This window comes from Pinus tabuliformis, chromosome 3_1 (genome assembly GCF_031772625.1).
Source record: "Pinus tabuliformis cultivar Carrire ecotype Pingquan chromosome 3_1, CPIR1, whole genome shotgun sequence".
In the NCBI taxonomy this organism is placed as follows: domain Eukaryota; kingdom Viridiplantae; phylum Streptophyta; class Pinopsida; order Pinales; family Pinaceae; genus Pinus; species Pinus tabuliformis.
The window spans coordinates 362,973,451-362,999,201 of record NC_142301.1 but is presented as its reverse complement, the minus strand read 5'-3'; the positions used below and the strand labels follow the sequence as shown (position 1 = coordinate 362,999,201).

Genomic DNA, 25,751 nt, shown 5'->3' with positions numbered 1-25,751 from the left:
ACTATCACCGCGGATCTTAATCTCCGGCGAAGACCTTTGAAGTACAGTAGTTTCTGTTCTGCACAAGGAGTTTTTTCGGATTGCAACTAGTTTTCCAAGATGGTTTCGACACTATAAAGAAATTTAGGGCTTCTTCTTCTTTAAATCCAGGGCATATTTTGATTTTCGATGCTGTTATTTTTCTATGTCATTTTGCATCTCTTCCCCTCAGGTGATCGAAGGTCATAGATGGGGATTTTGTGGCCGTGTTTGATTTTCAAGCCCAATGTAAACCTCGCGGGATTCTTGATATAATCCAAACATAAAATATTTGCCGACCTTTTAGTTTCTACGTATTAGCTGGATGTTTCCAATGTTTGTGTTGAGTATAAGTCAAACTTTTATTCTCTGGCCTGGCCAAGATTATTATGAAACTAAGTTCTGTAACTTTGCTTTTCATCGTTGTGAGGCCCTCTCCATCCCTTGATTGGTTGCTCAATATCTGGAGCATGAACTTCACATCCATCATTTTCCTGCTGTGGTGGCTTCTTGCTTCTGATATTGCCAGGGAGCATTGAAATCTTGTGGTTTAGAGCCCAGTATGGAGGGCTGTAGGTCAACAGTGGCATTTCCCATGACACTCCCTTGCAGCTCTGTGAGCTGTGTTTGGGGTCTCGGTTGGTAACCATGCGACTGCCCCTATGATAATCGAATGTGATTTTCTTCAACTCCACTTATCCTTTATGTGGTCTGGAAAATTGGGTCCAGTTAACAGTTATTCTCCACTGATTGCTTCTCAGTGGCCATGCCTTCATATTCATCGACAAATTGAAAACATATTTTGATCGCATTTGTCTACTTTACCCAAATATGAGCAAGATGGACCTATGTTATTCTGGAGCTTAAGTTTGTTTTTCTTCAGTTTATGTTTGGGAGCCTCTAGAAAGTTGTCAAATGGGAGTGCATTTACTTTGAACTCTTATTTTGAAGTTATTTATGTGATCAGAGGGTAAATGTGTCTCTTCTTCGGTGAAAACACCCTCTTTGTGTGCTTAGGATTAGCTTCAGTTCTTCTTGTTCCCAAAATTTCAGCGAGACATAAGGTAGTTGTTATTGTTTTCCACATTCACATTATCTAGTGTTTATTTTATGTGTTTACTTTGTCCAGATTAAGAATTACATTTATCCATTATTTGGATTAGAGGTGGTCATTATGCTATCTTAATCTGTAATCCAAGCCCTTGGTGTGCCTAAATTGTGTTCTGGAAGTGAGTACCCCAACATTTGAGCCATTTGCTGTTGTGATCCTCGTGAAGGTATTGTGAATCTGGGATTCAGCAGCTACTAAAGTAGGTTTGTTGCAGAATGGTAAATTTCATCGTGGTTGTGGTCATAATCAAAGGGAGTCTATTATACCTTTCTGGTGAACTCAAAGGCTCTGTTTTCTGTTGATAAGGTTGTAACCCTTGTTGACCTTGGAAGTGAGTGGCCCACCATCAGAGCTGTTTGCTGTTGTGATCCTTGTGATGGTATTGGGATTCAGCAGCTACTTACCAAAGTATGTTGGTTACAGAATGGTAGATTTCAACTTGGTTGTGGTCAGAATCAAAGGGAGTCTATCATACTTTTTTGCCATTTTGGTGAACCCAAAGGCTTCATTTTCTAGTGATAAAGTTGTAACCCTCATTAACCAAGAAGTCACAACCAAATCTTCAATATAACTCCCCATTTAATATATTTTAGTCATTTACCCAGCTCTATATTCATTTGTCCTTTCTATACTTTTACCTCTCTCCTAGTAGGGTCTCTCTTATTTAATTTCCCACATGTATGAGCTCATAGAGGCCAAGGAATAAAAAGCTTGATATCTCTCTTTTTACAACTTTCATAACTGTTTTATCAGTACCTGACAAGAGCAATATTATTCAAAGAAAAATATGGTCAAACTTCTTTATTTTGCAGTTTCAAATATGGATTTTGAAATTGAGGGATTGAAGATCAATGATTTTGAACTTTTAAGCCAGAGAAAAACTTTGATGATGGCATGGGAACTTGATTGATGATATGTGTTTTGCTTGTATTCATGCTGAGAGGGTTGATTCCTCCACCTAAATTTACAGAAATGCTTCCTTAGGAAAGTTAATTCACAAGACAGAAAAATCGCAGCTTTGCAAGGATCAGGGCAACTGTATGCAAAATAAATTATTGTAAGAAATGTGCAAGTGAGAACCTCTAGGAAACACTTAAATATTGACATATTTTGTGAACAAAACTAGGCATATTATGCATATGCTTTTCAAACTACTAACACAAATGCATGTTTGGATGCTGGGTAGAAAGGAAGCAGCAAAGTGTTAAAGATTAAATTTGAGAGATCGAATGATGCATAGAAGAAGTCTTGCAATGATGGATAGATCTATTTAACAATTGTGTCCGAACCAATGGTTTTCTGAATTTCACTCAGATAAAAACTGATAAGTTGATAACTATCAAAATTGTTTACTTGTGTAGAAAACTTCATCATTATACAGTGTTTTTTATAAAACTATTTTGTGAATCTCGTAGCATGCTGAATTAAGTCAAAATTACAGATAATCGCAGACAATTTTTTTATACCAGTGGTCAATTAACATGGCAATTTAAATTTTAAATGCTTCCAAACAAACATTGTTCCTCATGAAGATAATGAACACAGAAAACTTCTGGTCAAGCTTTGGACACAAATTGGAGATATTACATGCTCCAGTAGTGGTGGAACAGATTGCCAAACCTTGTAACTAGGCTTTCACAAAGAAGTTAGAACTACCAGAGTAAGTGAGACAAATCTTTTGACTGGAATGTTTTATAAATTTGTGCAAGTTCCTACATCGACCTTCCTGCGATCTTCTTATATTTTTCCAAACATTTAAAAAAATGAAAATTATATTATGGATACCAAAATATGACATGATGATTATAACTGTCACTGGCCTGTCTCCACAGGGTAGTTCAAACACTGGGGCTTAACTCATATCAGACTCAGACGCTTTGTCTTTGTGCCTTGTCTCTAATGACTGACCTCAAAGACTTTTAACAGGCTTTTCAACATTTCGGGATTATTCATAAATTTCCCCAGGTCTGATTTTATTGCTTTTCATTGTAGTTGAAATCCTTTTTCGGTTTTTCCTTCAATTGGATGTGTTCCATTGCTTGACAAACAAGGTCCCATACCGTGGTTCTAAGTATTTATCTTCTGAATTATTGTGACTACTTGTATGGTTTAAAACTTCTTGGAAATACTTGGAGCTTGATCTTTCCTCAACTCTTGGATTTAATATCTTTTCGATTACTTTTGGTTGTCCTCGCACAAGTCAAGTTCTTTCAAGTTCTCCAAAGGCCTTGCATTAAGTTGTAGGTTCTGTCCTGAATCATCAAATGCTTTCTTTTCACCTTTGTTATCTTCCTCATCAGTTACTGCAGAATCTGGGGTGCCGAAGCTGTTGGCTTTGATTCTCCATGTTGGGCCCTACTCCCTCTTCTTCTTCTGGAAAACATTTATATTTTTCTCATGCTGATTTACAATCATTGGACAATGTGCTGCTATGTGCCTGTAAACATGGCAAAATATGAATGTAGAAGTCATTCTTTTTTGTAAATGCAGGTGAATTTCTTCTGGTAAACCTTTTGCTGAAGTCCTATCAACAGAGTCCTTGTGGGTATCTATAATCATTAGTAACAACACAGCTGTCTATTGTGTTGCCATTTCACTGCAGAACAATATTCCAAGGGTCAAGCAATAGTTTTGGAAGATGCACTAAAATGGAAAGCCTGTCAGATTTTTGTTAGTTTAACATTGTTCAAAACCATTCCTTTATTGCAAAGCCTTTGCTGGCAGAAAAGACTAGGGCCCATCTTGCAACACTGATTGTCAATAGGACAATGAAATACTAAGAGAAATATATTTCTCAATTCTTAAAGGAAGAAAGCTGTTAAATTCAGTGTTCCACAGAGATGCCTCACCCAGGGTGGGGTGCACACACCCTACGATACCCACACACCTGCGATGTGGGGGGGGGGGACGCTTTGGGAAACGTTTCCCCACGTCCCCCTTTTGGGGGAGACATGGGGAGACGCAGGGGAAACATTTCCCTAATGTGGGGGATGCGTCTCCCCAAAAGGGGTGCTTCTAGATGCACCCCCTCAAAATGGGGACGCCCAAAAGCACCCCTTTTGATGGGGGACACCTAGAAGCACCCCTCTTGAGTTTCAAGAACTTTTGTGTGGGGAAGACTAATATTCAAGCCTATGGCCCTAGTATTACTATGCAATTCATGGTAATGTTAAATTCTTAAAGCGAAAGTGACTCAAGATGTTAAATGTTAAAGTAAATGTTAAATTTTTAACATTATCATGAAATTAGTTGGGATGTTTGCGAGTGGTTTCGACCTTGGATTTCATATGGAGAAAGTAGAATCTTAGATCTCACTCAAAATCAAGCAGACTTAACAATTTCTCAGGATTTTAGGATCAAGGGGATTGCAACATATCCATTGGATTTTGTCATGTACGAGGGTATGGAACTAGCATTGAATCAAGAGCACCACTCCCTCTATGTACCTTGATGTTAGTGGCATTGGTTGTCAAACTCCTCTATCACGACCCTACTAAAAATGTACCCATCACTCAAACAAGATCTTGACTTTACATGTTACGTTTTTTCTATCTTATTTTAATTCTTAGAGGGTGATATTAATGATTAAGATCCCAATATAGGTATTGATTTTGATGATATATAAGTATCTGTTGTAGCATGATATTTTTTGGATGCTAGAGGCCATCTAGAGCCTGTTTGTTGATGTATTTTTGGTTCAAAGATGGATTGCTCTTAGTGCTATTTTGGTTATATGCACCCTTATAAATAAATGAGAACTTTTGCTTATTTTTCTATAAATTGTTTGGATTCATATGGATGCACATGAATATATATATATTTTTTTTTAAAATATGAATATTTTAGGTGTTTTTGGTCAATTGGTTTTTTGGTCTGGTTTTTATTTTTACTAGTTTTGATTGATTCTCAGTTCTGAGGTTTTCTGGTTCGATCATCGATTCAGTACCAACAACATTGGTATCTACTATAGTCTATTTTGCTTAGTATAACTGGTTTGGATATATATGGATGCACATGAATATATATGTTTTTTCTTTAAAATATGAATATTTTAGGTGTTTTTGGTCAATTGGTTTTTTGGTCTGGTTTTTTTTTACTAGTTTTGATTGATTCTCAGTTCTAGGGGTTTTCTGGTTTGATCACCGGTTTAGTTCCAACAACATTGGTATCTACTATAGTCTATTTTGCTTAGTTATAATTAGATTCTAGAATGACAATTCACGAATGATGAATTTAAATTTTAAATCAATTTACATTCTAGAATGATGAATAATAGATTTACTCTTTAAATCAATGTAGATTCTAGGATGATGAATGATGAATATGGATCAACTTATTTCATTATTGAATCTCATCGTGTATGGATGAGTGTTGAGTATGAATGATGTATGTACCAGTGTGAACGATGAATATGGATCAATGTATTTCATTATTTAATTCAATTATGTATGGATCAATATATTCATGCTTTCATTATTGAATATGAATTTGAATTTTATATATATATCTATAGATATATATATATATATACACACACACACACACATTGACGTCTCCCCGTCCCCCCTAAATTTCCCTAAAATTTGAGGGTACTCCCACACGCCCCCATTGTGCATCTCCCCACATTCGCGTCCCCTCGTCTCGGAGTCTTGGTGGAACATAAGTTAAATCTGTAAACCTATACTCTATTCCACATCCCTTTTGGAAGCGAGCTTGATGCTTTTAATGCAATGGTTAAGATTGGGGATTGATCTGTTTTTCAGTTGAGCAACCAGGGCCTGCTTGGATGTTCTGAGTCTTGACCTTGTACAACTCAACACATATTTAAGGGATGGTTGCCTGGCTAAGAAGCTTCTTGTCTCCTTCATTTCTTGCCAAATAATAGACGTGCATCAAAGGAAGAAAGGTCAACCTTCTTCAAACATATTGGTCCTCCCCACTGCACCCATGAATCTGCCTCCACCTTTAGAGGGTGGGATTGTATCTTTTTTGTGACCACTGCTATGCTTGTCTATTGTTCCTCCACCAAAACAAGTTGGGCCCAAGTTTAATTACATATTTTCTTAGTATTTGTTAGTCATTTGATTCACAACATCTTTAGTTGAGTGTTTATTGTGTCATCAATCATGATACTTTTTCCAAGTTATACAATCCTAGTTATTGAATATGCCTTAGGCACCTTGCACCCACATCTGAAACTCCTTGGAGTTGTGGAATCTCAAATTCATGTTTGGATTTGTTGGCCTTTTTGGTACTTTGGATCGAATTTGTTTACTAAAGTAAATCTGTTTTTGACATAAGTGGATGTGGATCCAAGTGACAGTATCGCTGGCTAAGGAGCTTCCTGTCTCCTTCATTTCTTGCCAATAATAGACGTGCATCAAAGGAAGAAAATTCAACCTTCTTCAAACATATTCGTCCTCCCCCCTGCACCCATGAGTCTGCCTCCACCTTTAGAGGGTGGGATTGTATCTTTTTTGCGACTACTGCTATGCTTGTCTGCTGTTCCTCCACCAAAACAATTTGGGCCCGAGTTTAATTACATATTTTCTTTGTATTTGTTAGTCATTTGATTCACAACATCTTTAGTTGAGTGTTTATTGTGTCATCAATCATGATACTTTTTCCAAGTGATACGATCCTAGTTACTGAATATGCCTTAGGCACTTTGCACCCACATTTGAAACTCCTTGGAGTTGTGGAGTCTCAAATTCATATTGGATTTGTGGGCCTTTTTGGTATTTTGGATCGGATTTGTTTACTAAAGTAAATACGTTTTTGACATAAGTGGATGTGGATCCAAGTGACAGTATCGCTGGCTAAGGAGCTTCCTGTCTCCTTCATTTCTTGCCCAATAATAGACGTGCATCAAAGGAAGAAAGGTCAACCTTCTTCAAACATATTGGCCCTCCCCCCTGCACCCATGAATCTGCCTCCACCTTTAGAGGGTGGGATTGTATCTTTTTTGTGACTACTGCTATGCTTGTCTGTTGTTCCTCCACCAAAACAATTTGGGCCCGAGTTTAATTACATATTTTCTTAGTATTTGTTAGTCATTTGATTCACAACATCTTTAGTTGAGTGTTTATTGTGTCGTCATTCATGATACTTTTTCCAAGTAATACGATCCTAGTTACTGAATATGCCTTAGGCACTTTGCACCCACATTTGAAACTCCCTGGAGTTGTGGAATCTCAAATTTGTATTGGATTTTTGGGCCTTTTTAGTATTTTGGATCGGATTTGTTTACTAAAGTAAATATGTTTTTGACATAAGTGGATGTGGATCCAAGTGACAGTATTGTGCCAGATTTACCCCTTAGTTGCATGTTTAAACAATTCTTACCGTCATCATCTCCAACAAATATGAGCACATGATTTAGTAATAATTATTTGCTACTTTCGTAAAAAATTGAGTGATTTGTTCTAGGTGCCCCTGTTGAGCCTATTAGAGGTGGCATTAGTTGTGATCATATTGTTTACATCAATATTGTATTTTAGTAGTTATGTTTACTAAGATGTCTTTGAGTGTAGTCTATCTTCTAGATAAGATAAGATAATTATATTATTATATTAATTTGACCACAAAAGTATGTCAATATGACTGTTGAGTACAATGATGTCAATACAAAATAGGAGCACTAAAAAAGTCTCCTATATAATGAACAAGAAGTAAAGTGAAAACATGGTCTATGTGTGAAAGCATCTGAAAACCCTTGAATCCAAAAGTGAACGACCTCAATGTGAGGGAGATGTATAGAGGTAAAGGATTTGGGACTGGGTCACGGTCAACTAGATATCTACCTCTCCTAGCATCTGAGGCTGAATGAAGAAAACTCAAGATAGAATGATGACCTACAAAAGGGTTTTTGGGGGGGGGGGGAATTTGAACTTTCTTCTGTGCTACTCCTTGGCAGCTATAACTTGTCATTGATGTCTAGATGATCTCATTTACTTGCTGGTAAGGGATTCAATTTGGTGACAGGTCAAAGGTCTTTAGGAAGGGGGGATGGACCCTCAGGTCCACACTGATCTAGAGCTAGAAGTAATGTTGGCACAACCTATCTCTTAAGGCCTCCTATTTGATGTGAGCACTGTAAAGGAGGAGGTGATCCTCTGAACATGATTTAGTCTAGGAGGAGGCTAGACAGTGTGGACACAAAGTCTGAGGGTTTCTTACATTTAAAGGTTATAGACATCTCTAGTTTTAGTACTAGAAGAAACTGGACAGGGTTTGGGTTCCTTGAATAGGTAAGAAATCTCCTTTGTATCTAATAATAAATAAGGCAACGAAAGATGAAGCACTCCTCTGACTCAAATTTCTTCGAGATGACATATCTGGTAGATCCTATCTAAACGGTTTATTTGGTGGTCCATCTTGATTTGCAATCAATGAAAGCTAACCCTAAATTGGCCTAAGGGAATTGGAAGGGCGTGCATTCAATGGTGAAGTGTGTAATGGCGACAAACAATGAGTCCATCCCTCACCATCATGAAGTGCTAAACATAGAAGGTCACCTTCAAACATACCCACCTTGAGGGTTTATCCAAGTGACTTGTATATATTGCCTGTAGATATCTTCGTGAATGATTATATTCGTCTCTTGTTTGGTTGGCAAGAGGTGGTTGGGTGCACACAAGGAATATCTAAACAGAGGTATGTGAAATTTCCACGAATGCACCAACTGGAAATTATTCTCCTAACTAAATACAATTTATGTGTTTACGACAAATAGAAAATAACTCATTGATGCATTGTTGAGAAATCTAGGGCATATCAATTAAGTGATTTCTCTTATGTTAGTAACTGATTGTGAGTGCTTTTTACTTCTTTAGATTAAGATCTTCTTTTACTAAAGTTATTAGTGTTCTTCTTCATCAAACAACTACCAATGCATAAACCATAAGGAGACGAGAGACACAAAATATAGGCTATTAGCTAGGGCCAAAACATCTCACTCTTGAGAGGAAAACCCAAACAAATTGTTCTTCTTATAGAGATTCCAATTGATGAATACCAAGACCAAGACCCTTGACCTAATTGCCACTCCAAGACGAAGGCACAAGTTCCCTTGATGATAGTCAACCTTTTGCTCATTCCTTTGTCTCGACTCCTCTTCTACTTCGACCTCCTTTTGCTTCAAACCTTCGTCTGCCTTGAATTAGGTCTGCAATCCTAATTCTAACTTGTACGCCTTTCCTTCTCTTGGTATGGAGTCTTCTACTAGCTTGACTTGGCCTTCCCTTATGACTTGAACTTTCTCAACCTAACTTGGCCTTCCCTTATGACTTGAACTTCTCTCAACTCGACTACCCAAAAGGACTACTGTTCTTCTTTGCTCCCTTTACTGCAACTAATCTTTTGTTACCTCATGCATGTAGAGGATATAAACCCAAAAACAGACTTGAACAGAACTCGACTATACTCTTTTCCCTTTCACTTGATAATGAGCTTCCTCGCTAAACTTCGCACCTTCTTACTTCAGATTGTATGATGACGAAAAATTGTCTTAGAAATGATGCCGAACAACTCTATTTATAGTTGTTTCCCTGTCAAAATAAGCCGACTTGTTGGAGGGTGAGTCAACGTGTCATTTGGAGGAGATCTTTATTCTATTTTGTAGCTGACATGAAGGAGAGGTCTTGTGCTTGTCTTGGAGGGCTTTTCATACCTATTAAATGACTCATATAAAATGTAACATGCCCAAGAAGGGTCCTTACATGACATAGAATCAATTTGACTTCTGTGACTATATGACTTAATCCTAAAGGTTCACAATGGGAGCCATCACTAAAATCAAATTCCTTGCTCATGAAACCCATGAGACAAGCATTAAAATAATAATTTTATTTTTCTTCTTTTCATCAATTACATAAAATCACAATTACACATGTCATTATGAAGACTGAACCTAGTTACACTTTTCAACACTCCCTCTTAACTAGGGAGGTATTCATAATGGTACTTGGTCATTCTCAATTTGAAGAATTTCTCATAAGAAGAGTTGGATTGGTAACCCATCTGTTTAGCATCATATCAACCAACATTGTCACATAGCAAGGCCTTGACTAACAACTCTATCTCTCCACGAGATCTGAGCACAATGCTGGCGAGACCAATGATGTATAGACAACCTCATCATTATCTCTCTTGGAACATACCCCTCACGGGTTCTCAAGGTGTGTTCCACCAAGATTATTCTTATCTTGGATTCCCAGTCCTCAAAGAATATCGATCCTCTACGACTACTCTTATCTTGGATGCCCTAACACATCCTCAAAGAGCATCAGATGCCAGATGTTTACCCAATCCTCCATTCCGTCTTCCCAAGTGAAGACAAGAATGATGTGTCTACCTCTCCCTCTTAATTAGGGAGGACATATCTATTCCAATAAATGAACGTACTCATTCCTACAGAAGGAATGTACATAAGCTCCCTCTTGGCTTCGAAATTTCCAACTTGTTTCTAGGCTCCCTCTTAATTAGGGACCTACAACAGCTCCTCAGGTGGAGATAATGGGACAACCAACTGCTTGAAGAACTCCTCATGATGTCATGAACTTCTTTTCGTCATTCAGGAGTCTCATATTTTGGGATTTTTTTAATTTTAATTTTATTTTTATTTTTATTTTTATTTTCTTTAACATAGTTGGTTTCTAGTTTTTCTATTCCAAAAAAGAAAAAAGGAGGCATGCTCCCATTACATCAAGGCAAAATGGAGAGAGGCATCCTGGAAGAGAAATAGAGGGAAAACAATCCCTATCTTCCATGCCTTTCCCCCTTTGATTATGAGAATACCAATTGCAATATCCTTGTAAATTTCTACAAACTGATTCAACAAAATATACATTTACAAAGCATAGAGAACTACTAGAGGAAGAACTTTGCGGGAAGGAGTGGAATGGAGATTGAGCATCTAAAATTTGTTGGTTGAAGGCTCGTGCTGAGGATGAGGCCGATTCTTGCTGCTTTGGTAGTTGGAGTTTTCTCCTGTCTAACTGATTAGTAAAATCTTCAGATAGTTGATATTGTCATCCATGTGCTTTAAAGATGCACTTGTGTTTTAGAGATGCAATTTCTTTCCTCTGCTCATCCAACTATCTCTTAAGGAAGGAATTCTCAGATTTCAAATTTAAAATCCTTAACCGTTTCTCTTATCTGATCGATCATGTACTTGTTAGCTCTGCATACTGCACAATTCTCACACTTTGGAACATTTTCCAGAGGGTTCCATTCCATATTTACTGAGGATTGAAGGTGAACTCTCCAAAAGGGAAAAATAGGGGCAAGAAGCAGTAGAGAGAAGGAACGAATACTTCCACAAGAAAGGCCTACAGAGACCAACAACTGCGAATGAGAGGGATACAAACTTCGAAGATTAAAATGACTCTCCTCAGAAGCAAAGGAATAAGCCAAGGATCAATACTGAAATTCAACCACAAGAGATGTGAGGGGGAGAAAAGCCTAGCGAAGGCAGAGAGGATGAGCACATACACCAAAGGAGCACAGTCACAAAAACAGTAAAGTTGAAAATAGCTATTGAGACGAGGAGGATAAAAGTGGAGGACGTAGATAACGAACCTCGGGGACAGGAAAACAACAGTGAGGAAATGGAGTGATGAGTTAAGATCGATCGAAGGGAGGGGATGAATATATAGCTGCGTTGAGGGCCACTTCAAGATAATGATCTTAAGCATATCACGAGAAGCTTGTGTAGCTACTATTTGCTTGGGAGTCATAATCTGACTATGCTGACTGTCCATGGAGATTTTCCTGATTTTCCTGTGATTTTGAGTTCTTGCTTTTCGAGCTGAAACGACTGTTGCCCACCTTGATGTCCTTGACTTGAGTGCGATTCTCTGCATATGGTGGCTTGAGGTCCTATGGAATTGGTTTTTGAGCAGTCTCATTATCTATTCTGGATTCTCCCATAGGACAAGAAATTGCAAGATTAGCCTGCTTATCAGCAGTACAATTATTTTCTCTTAGGATATGATTGAAAGTGACTTCTCCAAGATACTGCAAATTTTTTTCCACCCTTTTGTTATTTGGCTCAGAGCCTTATTCTTGAGACTTCTTCTCTCCACCATCAAATGAACATTTATTGCAGAGTCCCCCATTATCACTGGATTCTTCATACCTTGTTGCCTTAAGATTTCAAATCCCAAAAGGAGACCATATGCTTTTGCTCTGTTGTTGGATAATTCCCCTAATCCCCATTCATAAGTGATGGGATTTTTTTCGCCTGGATCGAAAAGGAGTCCTCCTGCTCCAGCCTTGCCTGGGTTCCCCATTCATAAGTGATGGGATTTTTTCCTTCTGGATCGAAAAGGAGTCCTCCTGCTCTGGCCTTGCCTGGGTTAGACTTAGATGCCCCATCAAATAATAAACAATGTCTTTTAAATGTTTTGACCATGTTTTAAATTCCTCTTTTTCAAGTCTGATCTTCTAGTTCTGAGCACTGATAGGAGTTTTGCTGATGTTTATTTTTTGTTGCTTGCTTAATGCAAATTCAATTCAGGTTCTTTCCTCATGTTGAATGTGATTGACATCTATTGTTTAAGTCCTTTGGAATTGATAAACTCTGTTGTCATGCTCCAGGTTTTTTCTAAAACTGTCCTGGTGCTTGGAGGGCGATCTTTGAAAATCCTCTGATTTCTTGCTAACTAGATTTGCCAACACATAAATGAGGGAAAACTCATCCAATATCTTTTAATTGTTTCTTTATTTTTAAAAGTTTATGGATACTTTTTTTTCCAGGTTGATAGAAGCTCATGCAGAGGCAAAGATTGCTGAGAACAAACCTCCAGGGGTCTTATTAGCAATAGCCAACAGTCTCTTGTGAAAGAACACTCCACAAAGAGATGTTGGATGCTTTCTTCTCTCATTTGGTACAATGCACAGTGAGAAGGGCCTTCATAACCTTTCTTTTTAAGATTATCAGTTGTTAGAATTTTGCCTCTGAGGAGAGTCCACATGAACACTTTGATTTTTGGCAGGCTTTCAATTTTCCATGCATACCTCTAGTGATCCCAATCTCGATTTGCTTGCTGATGTATAGTGGCATATCCAGATTTGACTGAATAATCCCCTCCATCAGGATCCCATTTGAGAGAATCTTTTGTGTCCTGGCTCAATGGTGCTGCACCCTTACGATGAAAAATTAAAGTCCTCCATTGAGGAACCAAGCATTGGGGAAGGTTATGAATCCTCCAATCATCTCAATCTCCACCTCTCCAAAGAGAGATGTCTTCTAAAGTACCGATTCCTTTTGTTTTCATCCATCTTCTCAGATCATGAAGATTTTCTTGAAAGGCTATAGGCGGATTTCCCATTATTCTGTCCTCCCATATTTTGGTAAATTTACCATTCCTAGGGATTTTGGAGGAATTTTCTTTGATGAGGGAAAGGGTCTTTTTAATCAAACTCTAGACCTGGGAGTAGGGCCTTATTGGGGAACCTTTATCAAGTAAAAGTATTCTATTATGGTTCATATATTTTGCTTCCAAGATTTCTTCGACCAACTACTCTCTCTAGTTATAAATCTTCATGTTATTTTTGCTCCTAGAGTCAAATTTATTATCCCAGGAAGTCTTATAGCCAGACCTCCTTTCTCATATGGTTGTGTTACTTGATCCCATTTCACCAAGCTAAGCTTCTTTGTTTCTACTTTACCTGCTTGCCATAAGAACCCCCTGATTACTTGCTCAATTTGTTTATGAATACTTGGGAGAGCTGTGAGTAATGCCTTGATTAAGACGACCCTTCCTGCCATGTTGAGCTAGTTCATTCCCCAATTTTGCACCTTTTTTTTTTTTCATTTTCTCTATGTACTTGTTCCATATCACAATCTTCAAATTTTCTTTGGATATTGGGAGACTAAGATAATGGAAATGGTTCCATTTTTCTTGAAAAGGAATTTCTAGAATTTGTGATACTTTTTGGAGAGAGCGAAGAGGAGTGTTCCAACCGAAAATTCTGCGTTTTTGATTATTTAGAAGTCCTCCAGAGGCTTCCATAAAGCTGTTGAGCACCTTTTTGATTCTTCTTGCTATAATACAAGAGGCCCCTCCCATAACCAAAGTATTGTTTGCGAATAGAGAGTGGTTTATGCTTTTTTACTTCAAGATAGATTGAAAGTCCAGTGATAGCGCGATCTTGTCTACATTTCTCTAGATTTCGACTCAAAGAGTCCGCCATGATGATATATATAAAAGGGGAAAGATGGCAGCCTTGTCGAATCCCCCTTGAGCTTTGGAAAAATTCTCTTGGTCTTCCATTGACTAAGGGAGCAATCCAAGGTCCCACAATGCAGAGCTTTTATTATATCTATTGCCTTTTTAGAGAATCCAAATTTCTATAGAACATCTGAAAGGAAACCCAGATTGACCCTATCAAAAGCATTTGCCATGTCAAGCTTGACAATCATTCCTTTTTCCTTTTTTGAGAAGGCTAGAGTGCAATGCTTCTTGTACCATTAGAATATTGTCAAGAATTTGTCTCCTTGGGACAAATCCCCCTTGATTTTTTGAGATTATTATTGGAAACACTACTTTTATTCTATTTGCTAGAATCTTTGTAATGATTTTGTAGGAGGAGTTACACAGAGAAATAGGCCTGAACATGCTAAATGTATTTGCATTCGACTCTTTTGGAACTAGAGCGAGAAAGGAGTTTGTAAATCCTCCTACCTTGTATTTCCCAAAAACGTTTCTGATCATTCTTATCAAATCTTTTTTGATGATGCTCTAGTTATTTTTATAGAAAGAGATTGGAAACCCATTGGGGCCTGGGGCCTTATCCGGATGTAAATCCCAAACAACAGCAACAACTTCCTTTTCTTCTACTTCTTTGGTGAATTCATTGTTTTCTCCATCTCTGATTTTTTTTTGGGATGTGCTGTAGAAATTCTTCATACTCATTATTTGCCGCTGAGGATGTTAACAGATTTTTGTAATATCTAAAAGCCTCCTCCTTTATTTCTTCTTTGCCCTCTCACTTCTTTACCTTCATTATCCTTAATGCTATCTATTTGATTTTGAATTCTCCTTATCCTAGCAGTATTGTGGAAGAAAGTTGTATTCTTGTCTCTTGCTTTAAGCCATAGACTTCGAGATTTTAATCACCACTCCTCTTCTTCCATTATGTTTTGCCTGTACAATTCCCAATACGCTTGCTTTTCCTGCCATAAGCTCTCCTGCGTTTCCTCTTGCTGTTCTTTTTCCTCTTGAATTCTCTCTATTTTTTTTGTTATTTCTAGCTTCCTTTTTTGTGTTTCTAATTGTTTGTTCTTTGCCCAATGTTTCAACTCTTTCCTCAGGGCTTTAAGTTTAGATTCACAGACATAGCTTGGGGAGCCAATAATTTGATTTGCCCATACCTTTGCAATAATCTTTTTGACTTCTTTGCTGTCGTTCCAAGTGGAGCTGTATCTGAAAGGGATTGGACCAAGGTTCCCCAACATCCCTAGCGAAAGCACCACCGGTTTGTGATCCGATGTTATGTTGTGGATGATTTTTGATTTTATATCACTGAAGGAGATGGCGATTTTGTCTTGAATTAGAAATCTGTCCAACCTTTCCTTTATATTGTTTTTACAAATTCTTTTGTTGCTCCATGTATACTTCCCATTGCTAGGGGGCATGTCCATTAAATTGCATGTTTCCATAATTGTTTCTACCATTCCCCTTGATGGATCAGCGTGATATTCCCCCAGACTTCTCCTCTGCGTTCAATACCAAGTTGAAATCTCCTCCTAAAATTATGCCGCTGTTTTGAACTTGCAAAAGATAATTTTTTAAAGTGATCTAGCAGGCTTCCTTATCCCTATAATGGTTAGGGGCATAAATATTAATAATGCAATATATCTCTTTTGACTTTTTATTTTTCAAGTCTGTTTTTAACCAGTGTAGCTCTTTTTTCGCCGAGTCAGCTCCCATTTCTCTGTTTTCCATAAGGTACATATTCCTATTGAAGCTCTGATCGCTCGAATTGATGTTCCTTCATAGTTTTTTATTTTTTGGGTCGTTATTTCCATTTCCTTTTCACTTACCTTTGTCTCCTGGATCATAAAAATATCAGGTTTCTCTGATGCTATTAAGTCTTTTATTGCCTTAAATTTTGGCATATTTTCCATTCCTTTGCAATTACAAGAGACTATATTCATTATCACTTCGGGCTGTGGGTAGAGGGACCTTTCCCTTTGTTGGCGTGAGCATTTTTCTCATTGCTTTTTTCTAAGAAAGTATCCAGTGGTTGTTGGGTGCCTAATGCCATTTCCTTTGCCGCAACTTCATCTCTGATTTCTTTGTTGGATTTCCTTCCAACCCTTTTAGGGTGGTCGAGGGAGGAGAAGAGATCTTTATAAAGGGTTCGAGTGATTATTAGGTCGAAAGGAGGAGGAGGAGGGCTATGAGAGAGGATGGGAGAGGAAGGGGAGGGAATAGAGGGGAAGGGAAGGAGAGGAGGGGAAGGAGGGGAGGAAGGAATATCAGATTCCACAAGAGAGCCAAAGGGGTTAGATGCCAATAGAGATGATGGGGGGGGGGATAGAAGAAGGTAATAAGGATGAGGAGGGAGAGGGAAGATCTTTTGAGGGATTAGGCAAAAGGGGAGAGGAGGAGGGGGAGAGAAGAGGAAGGGTTGAAGAGGGGAGAAGGGAGGCAGAAGAAGGTTGGGAAGAGGATTTATTAGCTGACTTTTTTTCTTGACTTGCTCCCATTTTGGTTCCTGGTTTTTTGTTTCTTCCATTTCCTGTTTTTTAGCACATCTATTAGCAAAATGACCATATTCATGACATACCTTGCATTTGAAAGGAATTTGTTCATAGTCCAACTGTTGAATGTGAACCTAGCTATCAACTTTGATTTTAACTGCTTTCGGTAGTCCTTTCCCCAAGTCAACTTCCACACATATTCTTGTGCATGCATGCATGTTTTCCTTTGGCTCACTTCTGTCAATGTATTTCCCAACTGCGTTTCCTATTGCTTTAACAGAGTCATCTCCCAACAGTGCAAAGGAAGATGGGGAAGCCTCACCCAAACTGGCACTGCATTCGGCACATCCAACTCTCGATCGAAGTCCGGAGTCCATCTATTGAGATAAAGCTCTGTTGAGTCCATGAAATATGATCTATTTCTGAAGATTAAATCTCTGTCCTCTTTTGTTTCAAAGTGGAATGTGAAGTAACCTCTTCCACAAAACCTGATCAAGATTTTCCCCTTGATGGAAGAGGCCCAATTTCTTTCCACCCATTTGAGAACTGATCGGGGAGAAGGCCAGAGGCCGGTAAACTGTCCAATCGATCCTCTCTCAGAGAGAGATAGGAGGAAGGGAAGGAGGGAGGATTATTTCAGGTATTTCATCTATCTTCTTCACAAATTTGGGTATTGAAGACCTAGGTCGAGAAGGGCCAAGGGAGGAGAGCAGAGAGGCAAAAGCTTTTGCATTTTCACCTATATGAGTTGAAGATTCAAATAGAGAGGCTGGAATCGAATCACCCATAGGAGGAGGCTCCAAATGGGCTATCGCAGGCCAGTGGCAGGGTAGCTAGCCTCGGGGGCAGGAGGCCCCGGGAGGTGAGGGAAGAGGGCGCGCTCATAATTTGAAAGAACCAGGGCGGGAGCAACGCGACGCTTCAACTCATTTTTATTTTATTTTGGGACTTCTTCTTAGGGCACAAACCATCCATCACTTTCGTCCATGAGTCAATGATGTCATGATTAGAAAGTGATCCATCAGTCCGTATCTGGCCTTCCTTCATGCCATGTTGCGTTCTTCATGCCATATTTCTGTAGGGATCTTTTGTCCTACTACATGTGCATCAGTGGTGGAAGACATCCATAGATCTTCCCTCGACAACCTTGCATAAACCCATTCAGATATTTGTTCAAAAGTAAAGGAATGAACATTAAAAACAACATTACCTTTGTGATGGTCGTTAATCATGACATCTTCTAGTTTGCATCAACATCCTGCATACATATCGACACATTTCCCAAAGATATATATTGTCAAGGGTCTCTTTATTTTTCAGACTCCATTCGAGTTTTCATATCTTCCATGGAGATATCCTAGTCAAATCTTCTTGGTCTTTTAGATGTTGATTGCCTTTACCATGGTTGCATATTCCATGATCTCTTCCTTTCTTCACACATTTCATTCCTAGGAATTTCCAATCAGAATTCCTCAATTATAGTCAACCACCTCATATTACATATGAGGACATATTATGTTGATTTTAGTGAATGTGTGACCCATGCATTTCTACATTCCTTCGTAGGAGGAGATCCTTCATTTGATTATGTTCTCAAGATAGAGCATTGGTCCATGTTACCTGCAACCATATGCCATGACTCTTCATTATAGACTGTAAGCATACATACTTCATTTTCCTTTGGGTCATCCATACTTCCTGCAACAACTGCCTTGATTGAAAGAGCTTCAATCCCTTGATCTGCTTCTCCTTTTATGTCATCATACCATCATCCATGAATTCCACAAGTTTGGAATTCTTGATGAAACACTTGCTTCCTCTTATGATCGGTGAACCTTTCAATGAAGATTCCATCAGAGAATCTTGAAGATCTAAAGTATCCCCATCAATAGATGTTTACCTTTGACAGATATATGATGAACCTTGTACTAGATGACCTTGCCACTTATGTTTTCAATGAGATTCCCAAGAGCTATATCCTTGACTTCCATAGAGTCTAACCATTTTTCATGCTTCTCTATCATGTCCCGAGCTCTTGCTTTCAATGCTTCCATGATGCCTTGATGCATCCCATTTTTTTACTTAGTGAATCATGATAGCCATATCTTACAGTAGAAGACTTAGGAACTTGAAAATAACTTATATGAGGAAGACTATCTCAATAGTGGAGATCTATTACTTCCTCCTCCTTCGACTTCTTCCATTCAACTTCCTCCACTTCCTCGGTGATCTGGGCTTCTTCTCTTCCTCTTTTGTTATTGTCCTTCTTGACCTTAGGACAATCTCTTGTATAGTGCCCAAATTCTTGACACCCATAACATTGTATTTTAGCCATGTTCTTCTTCTTTTTTTGGGGACCAAACTTTCCCTTTCTTTTTGTCATAACAACATATGCTTGATTTTTGCTCACCTGCTCCCACATCAGATTTGGCCTTTAGTTTAGATTCTTCAATTTTGCATAGTGACCATAGATCTTGGAATGGAGTAGCTTCTTTCTTCCCATAAATACTTGAAGTAAAGTACCCCACTCTTTTGGTAGTGCATTTAATACAACTGTAGTCATTTTTATATCAGACATGACTTATCCCAGATCTTGTAGTTGATCCTAGATTTCAAATATCCTCATAAAGTATGAGGCTATTCCATCTTCAGCTTGTAGAGTTCTTGCCTTAATGAGATGATTTCTCCAATAATGCTTACGGAATACAACTCTACCTGTTTGTCATAGATTTCCTTTGAAGTTTCCAGTTTAGATACATATGGGATGAGGGGATCCTTGATGGATTCTATGAGAATCCTTTGAGCCCTAACTTCCCCTTTCATATACTTTGCAAGAGCTTGAGCGTCTTCCTTTCTTGGTTTAGTGATTGATCCTTTGACATGTTCCATAAACTCATTTTCAATGAGATTCAGATCTATCCTTTTCTTCCATGCAAGATAGTTTGAAGCCCCAACCAATTTGTTGCTCTCCTTGCAAAAAGACATTTTGACATATTTAGATGTGGACATAAATATACTTACTTGATAAGCTTCTCCTTTTCCTTGCTGCTTCCTTGATGTTGATGATGATATAAAGAATAGAAAACTTCTCCTTGATGAAGATAGATTTCTTCAATAATGATCCTTGATCCCACAAAGAGCGAGATCCCTTTTGATGGTGAAGTCGTTGTTGATCAATGATGACTTCTTGATGACGTCTTCAATGGTAGGAATCTAGGGTGTTAATGTTTTCTTTGTAGATCTTGACTTCAAGATGATCTTCGCTTTGATGCCTTCCTTGAGATTTGATCCTTGAGTGTCCCTTGATAAGATGCTCTACCTTGACTTTGTGACCTTAGCTCTGATACCATGTTGAGAAATCTAGGGCATAACAATTAAGTGATTTCTCTTCTATTAGTAACAACTTGTGAGTGCTTTTTACTTCTTTAGATTAGGATCTTCTTTTACTTAGGTTATTAGTGTTCTTTTTCATCAAACAATTACCAATGCATAAACCATAAAGAGACAAGAGACACAAAATATATGCTATCAGCCAGGGCCAAAACCTCTCACTCTTGAGATGGAAACCCAAACAAATTCTTCTTCTTATAGAGATTCCAATTAATGAATACCAAGACCAAGACCCTTGACCTAATTGCCACTCCAAGACGAAGACACAAGTTCCCTTGATGATAGTCAACCTTTTGCTCCTTCCTTTGTCTCAGCTCCTCTTCTACTTCGACTTCTTTCTGCTTCAAACCTTCGGCCTCCTTGAATTAGGTTTGCAATCCTAATTCTAACTTGTACATAAGACCTTTTTCTTATGCCTTTCATTCGCTTGGTATGGAGTCTTCTACTAGCTTGACTCGACCTTCCCTTATGACTTGAACTTCTCTCAACTTGACTTGGCCTTCCCTTATGACTTGAACTTCTCTCAACTCGGCTACCCAAAAGGACTGTTGTTCTTTTTGGCTCCCTCTGCTGCAACTGATCTTTTGCTACCTCATGCGTGTAGAGGATATAAACCCAAAACTAGACCTGAACAAAACTTAGATTATACTCTTTTCCCTTTCGCTTGATAATGAGTTTCCTCGTTGAACTTCACACCTTCTTACTTTAGATTGTATGATGACCAAAAAACTGTCTCAAAAATGATGTCGAGCAACCCTATATATAGTTGTTTCCCTGTCAAAATAAGCCGACTTGTTGGAGGGTGAGCCGACGTGTCATTTAGAGGAGATCATTATTCTATTTTGTAGCCGACAAGAAGGAGAGGTCTTGTGCTTGTCTTGGAGGGCTTTTCATACGTATTAAATGACTCATATAAAATGTAACATGCCCAAGAAGGGTTCTTCTTACATGACATAGAATCAATTTGACTTTTATGACTAGATGACATAATCCTAAAGGCTCACAATGGGAGCTATTGATCACTGGGATGACACCTGATGATTATATGAAAGACTCCATGCCCAAGGATGATCCAGAGGACATTTATACTATCATATATCATCAGTCAACAGAGTTTTTTAACTCTACTTTTATCTTTTCATCATTTTTCTTGTACCCAGATTCCACACCCTGCGGGGAATTGTAATAGGTGATACTAGTAATGATGAATTTTGAGTCTGTAATAGGTCTAGGATGTTGTGACTCGATCAGCAAATGAGTACACCTTGGAGTGTTTTTTTTTATCTGGTTAATTATCCTTTATTTTTCAGAGGCAGATAATTTTATGGGTTTTTTCACTCATTTTTTACCCCAAAGTTGGGGTGACGGTTTGAAGGTTGAGCCTCTAACACATGTTAGTGTCTAGAGTCGATGTATATTACCATACTAGATCACACAAAATTTCGTGGAATTTGGTTAGGTCTAGGTAGTCATTTTTAAAATTTTTAGATTTCCCGCAGGTCAAAAATTGCTAATAAAATTGTATTTAAATTGTAATAAATGTAGTCTAGAGAAATTCTATGGGGTATGAGTAATACAAATTACACCTCTCACCCTCGACTTTTTACTATGACACATTTTGAGGGGTTAATAATGTGTTTTGGACTCTCAAAACCCACATTTCCTAAGTTTAGTGGAAATTGTGGCTTTTAATTAGGCTAGAATTAAATAAAATAGAGAGAAATAAATTATTCCATGTGACAAAATGATGTGGAAATGACTTGGAAATTATCTTAAGTCAAAGAGTTGAGTTAACGGACATGTGGAAGATGACTGAGCACACTGCATTATAAATATACTTTTATCTTTATTTCCTAAAATCGAATTTCCTAGAGATAAAGCAGCAGTTGCACATGTGGAAAATTGAATTTATTAGAGGAACTTATGTATTGAAGGAATATTCTACGGAATATGTAGACTGAGGATTTCGTGGGGCCATATCTCACTATTAGCTCGAGTTGCTTCTACACTTAGCACTTCACATGGAGGATTACGAGTTTCACTTGGGGAAATCACGTAGTTCCTAGGGATTTGTGCAGAGCATCTTTGGGATCATCATCTGAAGTGGCGACACTTGTTCGAGTTTGATTTGATTTGACTGGAGTTATCTCATTGCTTTGGTTCACTCATGGATATGTTTATTATGCCTTATATGGAATTCGATTTCCCTTGAGGGGCCATATGGAATTCAATTTTGCTCTGATGTCTCTATCTTCTCCACATCGAACTTGACTTATGTTTTTTTGGGATTTGCTCCAAGTTCAGTTCTCACATGCATTCTTCCTTGAGATTTGCTCCCTACTCTCTATATAATGAGGCTATGTGCTCTCATATTGTATCATGTAATACGAGCTATTGTGCTTGAGGAGACTCTGTGGGATTGTATTCACTACTTGCAATATAATACAACAGTCTTTGGGGTGAAGCGTGATGGTGTTATTCTCCTTGCATGTGTGGTAAATTCTTGACTTCTTATTATGTTTCTATTTATTTCCCCATGTCATTGTTTCTTTCATGCTTGATTCAAGTTATGTTAGTATGCAACTATCTCATATTAATATAAGAATTAATTACTTGCTTTAGGAAAATAAATCTTCTAGTGGATAATAGATGTATCTCTAGGATTCTTTCCACTGCACTTATTTAATTTCATGTCGATTTAATGATTTGTGGTGAAGTTTTGTAGATGAATCATTAGTTGGTCAAGCTTTTCAAGCGTGAGGGGAATTTCTCAGAGTAATCAACTCGTTCTTGAAAAATTTTCAAGGAGAACCCACATGTGTTGAACTCCAAAGTCATCTATATCTAATTTGTTTGTTAAGGGATTCTTTCAAGTTTCTTAAAGCTTTTATTTGTTGCATCAAAATATCAAACTTGGAAAATATTTATTTTTTATGTATTGTACTTCATTTATCAATATTTAACTATTTCAAAGAGCTAAGTCATGGCTAGTCAAAGAGAAGAGCTTGCTCATACTCTTTGGCCTAGCTTCTTGTAGATTATTTTTGAAACATACTTTGTAGTTATCTTGAGCTAACATTTGTTGTTGTAGATTGTTTCTAACTTGTTTTGTTGCGGGGTTCATTATCGGAAATTTACTTACAAGTTTGCATGCATGACCTTGGGGCTCAGATTTAGTGATTACTTTGCCCTTAGGCCAAATTCATCTTGGATAAGGCCGTGTTCTTCATGAGGGAGGCCGTTCATTTTGGATATCTCTTGCTCTCTCTTGGCCGTGGCCAAGAGGAGGCTTATCTTCTCTTCTTCTTCCTCAAAAAATCTGCATTTTGTTGAAACTTTGTGGGTCTCAAATTACAGAAATTTTCGGCGAGGAAAGGTTTATGGTTTGATGCCAATCTGTTAATACTTTTCTTGGATTTCAGAGAAGACTTCATTGTCTTTTCCTTCTTGTAACAACTAACAAAATTTTTGATTTTGGGAATGTGGGTTTTACCCATTGGTATCCCTATCTTTCCACCTTTTGGAGAGGCTTGGTGGTTTGACTTTGTTAGTTTATTTCATTTTGCATGCACTTTAATTTAATTTACTACATGTTTTAAATCCATAACAAGTTTAGATTTTTTGCATGCAAACACTTTTTACTTGATCTTATTTGGCTTGAACATAGTTCCAAGTTTACTTATGCTTCACCATTAAACACATTTTACATGCATCAAGTATTTGGACAAATTTTCTCTATAAAGTAACATTTTATTTCATGTCAAACAAGTACATTTCAAGTAGAAGTTAATTCTCATTGTTTGGTTAATTTATTTACATGCCCCAAGCATCACTAAAACTTACCTCCAACTTAAGTTGGTTGAATAAACTTTTTAGCGTCCATCTACCTCTATTGACTCTTCATTGTGAAATCCAAATATTTGGGCGAGGATGAGCTTTGAGGACTAGAGTTAATAAAATAAACCAAGAAAAACATTCCATCACATTTGCTTTGTTTGCAAAGTTCTTAAATTTCTTGCTATTTTGATGGTTTAAAGTCTCACATGCAAATCTTATTTCAAGAGGGACTTTGGATGCAATCATTGTAATCGCTTTTAATTTTGCAACAAGTTTATTTTTCTTGTACTTGGAAATTGGCTTATCTTTTGGTTTAATTGCATATTGTCATGAATGGTTGATTTCACTTTCAAGTACTATTATTTTGGGGTTGCAAACTTAATTGCATGTTGTTATCTTGGTCTAACATTTGAGTTCTTTTTATCATCTCATTCTGACAAGTAGATTTTTAATTGTATCTTTTTGAGCAAGATAGTTTCCATGTTTTGATTTGTAGAGTTATTCATCTTAAAAGCGTTTATAATATTTGTTTTAACAATTTATTGTTTCACTTTTCAGGACTTTGGCTTTCCATTTGAAAACATTTCACTTCATTTTAAGCAAATATAATTTCATTTCTTAAAGAGCAAATACTTTGAAAACACTGGTTGTTTATGTATTTCATGCTTATCTTCTGTATTGATGGTTGTTGCTCATATCAATTTTTGCTTATAAATCTTAAAGAAATAATCTATTTAACTCTAACAATTCTCCTAGAAACTCACATCTTTTTAACTTAACTTTTTATTAGGGACCACCCCCCTTAGCTAACCTAGGAGATAGCTCAAACAAAGAGAGTCGGGATTAGTTTGACATCCCCTTCTCTGAGTTCCCTTCCACCAACCACACCTTGTGGGGTTGAAGGTTTTTCTCACTAAACCTGTAGGTAGGTGTAGGCGGTAGGGTCAACAGGAGCCATCACTAAAATAAAATTCCTTGCTTATGAAAACCATGAGACAAGCATGACAACAATAATTTATTTTTCTTCTTTTCATCAATTACATAAAATCACAATTACACGTCATTATGAAGATCGAACCTAGTTACACTTTTCAACAAAAATACGCTGCGAAATATCAAGTCAGGAACTGAGAAATAGATGCACGTACAATAAAAATGACACCAATATTTTTGGATTAACAGTCCCCGAAGAAACCCCGAAGGGAAAACCGGTGCAATAGATGAGGGTTTATTTTATTATTATTCAGCAAAATTAGAGAGTACAATTATTTGCTTGCCAAACACGGGAAAAGCTCCGAAATTTTTTCTCCACAACCCCCACTGGCAGATCGACTTGGAAACTCACTGTTTCCTCTGCAAAACCCAATTTGACCTCCTCTAGTAATACACACACCTTTCTGCTTTGTGCACTGGATGTTGGAAATGCGCATTGGTTAACTAGATCTCGACCTGACTGATCTTGCACTTGCACTAGACAAGCTCGCTCTTCCTTCTGGACCTTTTAGAACTGATTCTAGGCAATTGGAAAACGATTTGCTGACTAGATTTGCGCATTGGAGAATTCGTATCAACTGGTACGCCCTTCCAGCAGATGAATTGGACCCTCTCTTTGACTTTGGAAATCTCTGTGGAAATCTCCCCTAGAAATCCTCTCTCTGATCTCTTCTGAAACCCTTTCAC

At 37.7% G+C, this 25,751-nt stretch overlaps 1 protein-coding gene across 1 annotated transcript in view; it reads left to right on the top strand.

Moving 5' to 3' along the window:
• Positions 1-25,751, top strand: part of LOC149187196 (dihydrolipoyllysine-residue succinyltransferase component of 2-oxoglutarate dehydrogenase complex 2, mitochondrial-like) — a 122,559-nt gene that overhangs the window by 561 nt on the left and 96,247 nt on the right. The gene's annotated exons all lie outside the window — the stretch shown is intronic.